Here is an 8,878-nt window from a genome sequence, read left to right as displayed (position 1 = left end):
AGGATATTCCTGCAACTCTTAAACTCAGAGAGCCAAGGTACACATGGGGTGTGAAACCCAGGGCGGAGCACTCAGGGGTTCCTCAGCTGCAGTACACAGTGGGGCATGTGCAGAGGAGACTCCGTCAACCCTGGGCAACTTTTCTGACCTCAAGGGTCAGACTTGCCATAGAACTTAGGCTTTTGCTGATTCTCCCTGCCCCTCTTTGAGTAATAAATTTGGTTTGCCTGACTTACTGTGTGAGCATTCTTCTGTTTCTGTAAAGTTAGTTTATATAAAACCTCCTGCTAGACCTAGGAATCTATGCAATGTGGAAGTGTCATAGAGGTAAATAAGAAGCAATTTAACTGAGTTGAAAACTAGCATATAGGACATGGGGCCACTGTAGCAAGGGGCAAAATGATCCTGCCAAAAAGGCCACATATGACCATTCCAGACACATTCTGGAAGAAGGATGTTGAAACTCAGGCAGATCTGAAGATCTTATCCAAGCCAACAGGAGGCTAATAAAGCAAGGGAATTCCACTGTACTCTGATTCAAGAGTACAAGCTTCATCTCAGAGAAAAGCAATGCAATGGCCCCAGGGATCAGACCAGGGAGACCCTCTGCCACAGCGAAAGCAGAGTTCTAGAGAACAGCACGAAGACAGTAAGAGACTTCAGACTCGCTTTCCCTTTGCCTTGAGGCCACAGAAAGCCCAAAGCATCTGAACATCTTCTTGGAGGCATTTTCCTAAAAGAGAGCTATTGAAACTTGAAGAAAAATGTGAATCAAGAAACTGAATTTAAAGATATGTTATTTTCTCCAACCCTTCTTCACAAATTAACCACAGGATGAGTCTAGTGAGATAAAGCATATCATTTATACAAAATACAGAAGTTATATATTCTTTATGTGAGCAGAAATACGTTCAAATTTTACTCAATAAATGAATTTTGTTTTACTACTAGAAATAGTAATTTTCACTTGGTCATTACTTTATTTTATAATTATCTCTATTTAAATTTGTATTAGCCCACTCCTGGGTATCTACCTAGAGGAAAATATGTCATATGAAAAAGACATTTGTACACACATTTATAGCAGCGCAATTTGCAGTTGCAAAAATGTAGAACCAGGTTAAATGTCTATCAGCCAATGAGTGGACACAGAAAATGTGTTATAGATACACCATGGAATACTACTCAGCCCTAAAAAGGAATGAAATAATGGCATTTGCAGCAACCTGGATGAAGTTAAAGATGATTATTCTAAGTGAAGTAACTCAGGAATAAAAAAGCAAATATCGTATGTTCTCACTTATAAGTGGGAGCTAAGCTATGAGGGTGTAAAGGCATAAGAATGATATAATGGACTTTGGGGACTCAGTGGGAAGGTTGGGGGGATGAGGGATAAAAGACTACACACTGGGTACAGTGTCCACTACTCGAGTAATGCATACACCAAAATCTCAGAAAATCACCACTAAATAACTTTTCCATGTAACCAGAAACCACCTGTTTCCCAAAAACTATTGAAATAAAGTGATATGTATGGAAACAATGAATATGATAGTCTTGAGGTGCAAAATGTATTCGGTTTCATATGGGAGAAAAACAGCTAAAATCAAACACATGGATGGGCAGTCAGAACAATGTCCATCATATACATAGTAAAATTAATACAACAGCAAACATGCATGAGTGGAGTCCATTTGGAATATCCTGCAGTGAAGATGTATGCCTTAGGGCACACATAACTCATGTTAGGGAGAAAATGTATTTTACTCAATGTGAAAACGTCTTCAGAAATAACTCAGTTCATGCTGTGCAGATGCAGTCCTGTACTGTAGAGACTAAGAATAAGAATCATCAAAGTGGAAAAACTTCTGCCCCCGCTCCAAACTCTGCTTCACACAGGAGTAGCACTACTGGAGAGAAAAGCCATACCTGCCCCAAATGTGGGAAAGCCTTTATTTATCAGTCATTTCTCATGAGACATATGAAAATTCACACTGGAAAGAAACCTTATGAATATAACAAAAGTGGGAAATGCTTTAGATATTCCCCACACCTTAATAAACATTTAAGAAAGAACATTCTGGAGAAGTCCTATAAATGTAAGGAATGTGGGAAAGCCTTCAGCAAGCCTCAAAACATGCATGTATAAGGAGTCATGCTGGAAAGAAACCCTATAATGTGACAAATGTGGAAAAGACTTTGGAAAGTCATCAGAATTAAAAGCCATCTTAAGAGATACAATAGTGGGAAGCCCTGTGAGTGAAAGGTGGGAAATCATCATTAATTTTTTCACCATACTGAACATGTAAGGAGGACATACTGGAAGGGAGCTCAATGAGTTAACATGCATGAGAACATCTTTCCTGAACTCTCATATCTTACAGAAGTGTGAAAAGAAACCCTGTGAAGGTAAAGTCTATGGAAAGCCTTTCATCTTCCTTTATCTTGAGTAGATATTTGTTCTCACACTGGAGAGAAGCTATGAAAGTAAAGAATATGACAAAAAAAAAAAAGCCTCAGTGTTGCCTCAAAACTCATAATTCATACAATAACCCACACTGCAGAGACTGCTTATGGAAGTAAAAACGGTAGAAAAGACCTCTTTAAACACTTCTCTCTCCTGTTACACATGATTCCACCCTCTGGAGGGAGACTACAATGGGAACAAATATAAGAAAGCTTTCAGTTCCAGCTCTTCACTTATTGGGCATGAATGAGCACATAGTAGGACTGAAGCACTGTAAATGTGAACAGTTGCTGCCATTATCATTGTCTTATCTCTCAATTAGACCCCAAATTCATAATTTTATAGTTTTTCTTTTCTTAAAAAAAATGGTATAAGATGACAGATAGCTGTCTTAGCACCCTTTCTGCTCTGCCACCTTAATGTTGCTATGTAGTAGCTTTGTTACAATTCACTTACATACACATGGTTTTATTTTCAATGTGAAGCCCTCTTTGAGTTCCATTCAATTTAGATTTAGAATTCATATGCTCCAGGATACCCTTTTTTCGGTCAGTTTGCTTTCATTGATCACAATTTGCCTGTATTATGGTCACATTATGTGGCTTTAATGGTACCGATTTGGGGTGCCTGTTATGACTTTCACTATGGTCTAATGTGGCTAATTCTGTCTGTTTCCCTGCCATATCCATTATTCTCATCTTCTTCACTAAGGGAGCATAGATTTATTTTTTACAAGGAGCATTGTTTAAATGTCTTTATTTATCCTTATTTTATTATTTAATTTATAATCTGTTTTTGAAAGATGGTCTCACTTTGTCTCCCAGGCTGGAGTGCAGTGGCATGATCAGATCTCACTGCAGCCTTGAACTCCTGGATTCCTGTGATCTCCCAGCTCAGACTCCTGAGTCGGTAGGACTGCAGGCATAACAGGTGTGCACCACCGCACCCGGCTTTTGTTTTGTTTTGCTTTTGTAGAGACTGGGTCTCGTTATGTTGCCTGGACTGGTTTCAAATTCCTGTGCTCAGGCGATTCTCCCACCTTGGCCTCCCAAATTGCTAGAATTACAGGCAGGAGCCACCATGCCTGGCCCTGATTAATGTCTTTAAATGAGTTTCCCAGTTTTTCTCATAACTGCAGTGAGCAGAGCTTATAGACTTGGCCAATGTGAAATGCAGAATTCACTGGTTTGGATTTCTGAAAATCTGTTTGGAAACGGGAGAGTTATTGTTCCTCTTTTCTCTTAACCAAGTTCCCTTTGCTCTCTCTGCTTGCTGCTCTCTGGAAATACGATGAAATGCTCTGAGTCGGGTTTAGCAACTTGAAGGCCATTGGTCCCAACAACACAACCTTCAATCTACAAGATTCCTCACTCCCCAATGGCATGTTGGGTATCCATGGCTGCCCTGGACTATTTCTGGACTTGTTTCATGAAACTAACCCCTAGTAGAACTAAGAAACAATTTTAGGAGAGATACTTATAAAAAATTAAATGAAAAACCTAAAAATGAATAAAACATAATATAAAAATAAAGAGAATAGACAAAATGGACTTGCAGATGCTGACCGGCCACACATTCTTGGTGCTCACCCCCATGGATACCTCACCTACTGTGACACTTGGAGAGCTGGCAGCCATCACTCAAGAAATCAGAACACAGTGGCCTCTACTGCAGTATCAGGGAACAAAAACTAAGCCTGTCAGCTCTCAAGAAACATACTTATGTGTATGTATATATATGACATAAATTTATTCAGTTACTTTGAGATATCTCATGCTAAACAGATAAAATGAATTAAAACTAGTGCAAATTTCTGGCAACAGTACTTCATCTCCCCATTATTTATCCAGGGCATTGAAAATTAGCACACATCACAGATCCTTAAGTCATTCTCTGAATCAGGAGGAGAAAAGAGAATAGAAAGAACTAACCATATGTGCCAGTCACTGGGCTGAGCGCTGCACCTACAGGATCCCACTTGATGCTTGAAATAACCCTGCAAGATAAAACACACACACACACACACACTTACACACACACACACACACTTACACATACATTCACATGCTCAAGCACACACTAGAAACTACAGAACAAAGAAAGCATTGACAACTAATAGAAGTATAGTGCTGGCTAAGCACAGTGGCTCATGCCTGTAATCTCAGCACTTTAGGCCAGGAGTTCAAGACAAGCCTGGGCAACATAGCAAGACACCATCTCTACAAAACATTTTCTTAGATAAAAATCATTTTTAAAAAGTGGTATAATGCCTAAGGGCTCAGGGAAGCAATATGCCTATGGCTGTATGGTAAGCAGCAGGCAAGGCTATTTGTCAGACCAAAGTGGTAGTGATTCCAGGGTTCCTTTGCACACTTAGCCAGGAGCCTGGCTAGCTCAGCACTGCCTGGGTTTACTTTATACCTTCTATAGCTCTAAAGTTCTGGCAGGTGGGACCTAAGCATAAGAGAAAGTGCTATTACACAGGACTCTCTTGACTGCAAGTGACTGACACCTAACGCAATCCAGCAGAACGTTGAATTACTTGACTCTAATTACTAAAAATGTCCTTAAGTAGATGGGCTCCTGGCTCAGTGGGATCAGGGCTCAACTAATATCAACCAAGGCTCATTCTGTCCCTTCATTTCCTGGGTCAGCTCTGCTTTTCAGGCAGGCTGTTTTGAGAGAGCAGCAAAAATGGCCCCATAAATTTCTTATCATTTACTTCCCTGCAAATAGCTATGTCAATAAAAAGAAAGCAGCTCATTCCCAGCAGTTTCATCAAAAGTGCAGGGATGACTTCCATGAGCCCAGCTTGGATCACATGATCATTCCTGAATTAATTACCCTGCTGATTGCCCAGGGTGGCCAGCCCCTCCCCAATCACATGGACTAGTATTAAAAGAGTGGTCCTGTCATGAAAAAAAAATGGAAGGATAGTGGCAGAGGAATATGGATGGGATGGCCTCATCTCTATATAAAAAGTATGAGTGTATTTGTGTTCTTTTGTACACTCATTTATATAGTCACTGGGAAAAAAATTGAGAAAAACCCACACATGACTTTCTACATGCCTCTGTGCTTTGTTTTCAACACTGAGCTGTGAGAAATGTAATTACTAAAACAAAACTTTGAAAAGAAGTAACAATTTGGGACAATGGAGACCCTTAGCTGATGCCACACCAGTGAGCAGTTCTTCTTTTGTGCCCATGAAGACGCAATTCCAAGAAGCCAGCCTGGGGTCTCCTAGGACAAGCATGTGGGCACCTACTGGCTGCAGTTCCACCTTTCCTTCCCTGGACTGTCAGGAAGAAACAAGTTCTGGATTCAGCTGAACTGAGTTCAAGTTCAGGCTCTGTGACTCACTGGCTGTGTAATTTTGGGTAAGTCACTTGCTGTCCTTGAGTCCCATATTGTCCTTGGTAAAATGGAGATGTAGAGTTATTACTAGGTTTGGAAGGCAAAGTGAGGGTTAGAAAAAGACAGAGAGACAGTTGGCAGATTCAACAGCAACATCTTTATTGACAGCAAAACACTGCGGAGGGGTAAACCAGCTTAGTGCCAGGGCCAACTGCCACTCACAGGTTGGGGTAATCATGGGACTGGGAGGGAGGGTTCAGGGTGGTAGAGCTTGCTGCCCAGCAGGATATGGCAAGGATGTCTATGCAGTCAGGCTGTTGGGCCTTTGCCCGGGAGGGTGCGACAAGGATGTTTCTGCAGTCACGTGGTCAGGAAGGCTGTTTCTCATGGCCCAAGTTCCCATGGAACGTTTCACTCTGACCAGCGTCTGCAAAATGGCTGGAGGTTTACAAAATGGTACAGGTTAGACTAACAGTAACACCTCCCAGGTAGACAGTTCTTCAAAGTAAACTTCCCTTGAGCATCTACTCTGTACCAGACATGGTGCTAGGACCCAGGCCACTGGAAGGGAAAAGGGTGTTTCTCATCCAAAACCAAGGGAGGAGACCCACAAAACACCACTCATAATGAGCAGAGGGGCCTGCAGGGAGAGACAGGATTCTGCTGCTCATTTGGGTATCTGCTTCCCAGTAGGAAAGGGACAGGATAGAGGGGCTAAGTGGACTCTAGGCTGTGGGGCTAGGGGAGCCGGTGCTGACTCACTGTTGGAGTGAGCCACAATAGGAGGCTTAGAACCCCTCCCTGCAGCCTCTCCAGTCTAATAAGGGGATGGTAGTGTGGTCAGTGGGGGCATCCGGACGCAGTCAAAGGGCACAGGGAGTGATGTCTCCTCTGGCCTCCTCTTTCAGCTGCAGATTCTCCGAGTTACTGGAACAGCTTCTCCATGGCCCCACCAGCCTGGAGGGTGGTGACAGCTCCCAGATGACGCTAACCCCAGGGCCCTGCACCATCTCTCCTGGTTCCCCTTGGCCCTGCCCACATCTTTGTAAACAGCTTTTTCTTAACGACCCTTCAGCCCCTTCGAGGTCGCTGCCAGCACCTGACTGCCACATTCCCCAAAGGGACCAGGCTCCTCGGCACAGGAGCTGAGGTTTCTACAGGCACAGAGAAAACACTGTCCCAACTGTTGGAATGGAGTCGGGAGTGGAAAAAAGAATGTTTGTTCTCAATGCTTAGACTTACCAATTGTTTCATTTAATCACATGAAGGCTGTGTGGCGTTTTGAAGTAGAATTAGTAATCTACATAATTACAAATTATGTTCTTAAAAGAAGCTGCTCAGTGCAGTGCCTGACACAAGGTGGAACTCCACGATGAGTTGGGTAAGAAGGCAGGGTGCCATGGTTACAGACAAGGACTCCAGGTACAGACTGCTTGCTTCAAACCTGGACCAGTGGTGTGAATTTGGGCAACTCTCCGTATTGCTCTTTGCCCCAGTTTTTTCATCTAACAACTAGAAGTAAAAGCAAGGTTATTGTGAAAATTAAATGAATTACAGTAAGCAGAGTGCCTACAACAACACCCCCAGGCACACGGTCAGCACTGGGCATGTTTTTATTATACTCTTAATGAGGTAAGAGTGAGAACACTCTGGCACAGGCATCAGAGACCCTACTTTTAACATCCTCCATTCATTCATTTGACCCTGATAAGGGAGGAGTCTCATGGGATAGGAGCAAGCATCCACCTTGGTGCCACCCATGGTCAAAGTTGAACTCCACCACTGTTCAGCTGGGTGACTTTGGGCAAGTGACTTTCCCTCTCTGATCCTCATGTTCCTTTTTGATAAAAACAGCCCAATGGCAGGCCTATGGGGATTTAGGGAGCTGACAGAAAAATGTGTGTCTTAGTTTGAATTTCCTGGAAGTAGATCCTGAGACAAAGATTCAAATACAAAAATTCTATTTGGACATGACTCTAGGATAGTAATTTTACTGCCAGTTCTTCCTTAGGGTGCGAATCCCAGGAAACACCAGTAGAGGAGTGGGGAACTGAGACAGGAAAGGAATGCAGCAGTTAAAGGGACCTTCATCAAGAAAGTTTCCCCTGTGGCAGCCAGGACTCAGCCCTGCCAGGTATCTCTGAGAGACAGCACAGAACATGTGTCTCAGAGTCATCCCACCCAGAGCAAGGGAGCTGGGGTATTTATCCACCAATACCCACCAGTCACTCCTCAGGGCTCCTTCCAAGGACATGATTCCTCCAGAATGTCCTGCCTGAGCTGCAAGGGTCAGACCTGGGGTTGGGGGCTGGGGCCCTGACAGCACCTCCAGCAATGAGCAGGAACACAGCCTGGTGTGGAGAGTTTCAGTCAGTGACTCCAACACATACACACACTCACACAGCACTCTCCAACCCCAACAAAGTGTGTATGTACATACACATACATGCATACATGACTGTTACCCACTTTGATCCTGGTGACTCTGTGGGATATACAATAAGGCGGGAATCAGAGGGAAGAGCAGAATTAAGGGGAGTGAAAGTCTTAAGAACGAAATGCAAATTTAGGCAGAAAATCAAGGGGGAAGAGGAGTGGTCTGGATACCAAATGCCTGCTGGGTGGAACCTGCTCTACACACACTGTCACTAATTCTCCAAGAAGCTTCGTGGGGTAGAAGAAATTCCTCTCACTTTACAGATGACAGAAATGTAGTTCAGAAAACTGATTTTACTAATGTCTCAGCAAGCTAGTGAGTGATAGATATGGACTCCCAGATCTTTCTGTCCACAAAGTCTACAAATTCTCCCTTGTTAGGCAGGCTGCATACCAGGCCCTGCTTCTGGGCTCTGCTCCTTTTCCTGCTAGGCAATCATGGCAGAATTGACAAAAACATTTTCCCCCTTCACCACCTGGAGCAGAGCCAATGAGAGGGGCTGGGGACAGGCCATGAGGCCCTGCACCCACCATTCAATGTGTTCAGGATTGTGGTCCCTCAGAACTCTTGCACCACATGGTGGCATCACTCCTGGTGTCTGGGTGTCTTCTGAGGTT

At 43.4% G+C, this 8,878-nt stretch overlaps 1 long non-coding RNA gene across 1 annotated transcript; it reads right to left on the bottom strand.

The window, feature by feature from the left end:
• Window positions 1-7,038: 7,038 nt before the first annotated feature.
• On the bottom strand, window positions 7,039-8,878 carry LOC116468767 (uncharacterized). Its single transcript, XR_004248141.2, has 3 exons — window positions 8,792-8,878; window positions 8,047-8,175; window positions 7,039-7,336 (listed from the first exon to the last, which is right to left on the bottom strand). It is a non-coding gene; the product is annotated as an uncharacterized LOC116468767 (long non-coding RNA).

This window comes from Hylobates moloch, unplaced genomic scaffold, assembly GCF_009828535.3.
Source record: "Hylobates moloch isolate HMO894 unplaced genomic scaffold, HMol_V3 SCAFFOLD_5, whole genome shotgun sequence".
Classification (NCBI taxonomy): Eukaryota; Metazoa; Chordata; class Mammalia; order Primates; family Hylobatidae; genus Hylobates; species Hylobates moloch.
The sequence above is the reverse complement of the archived record's forward strand: the minus strand, read 5'-3'. Positions and strand labels throughout refer to the sequence as shown.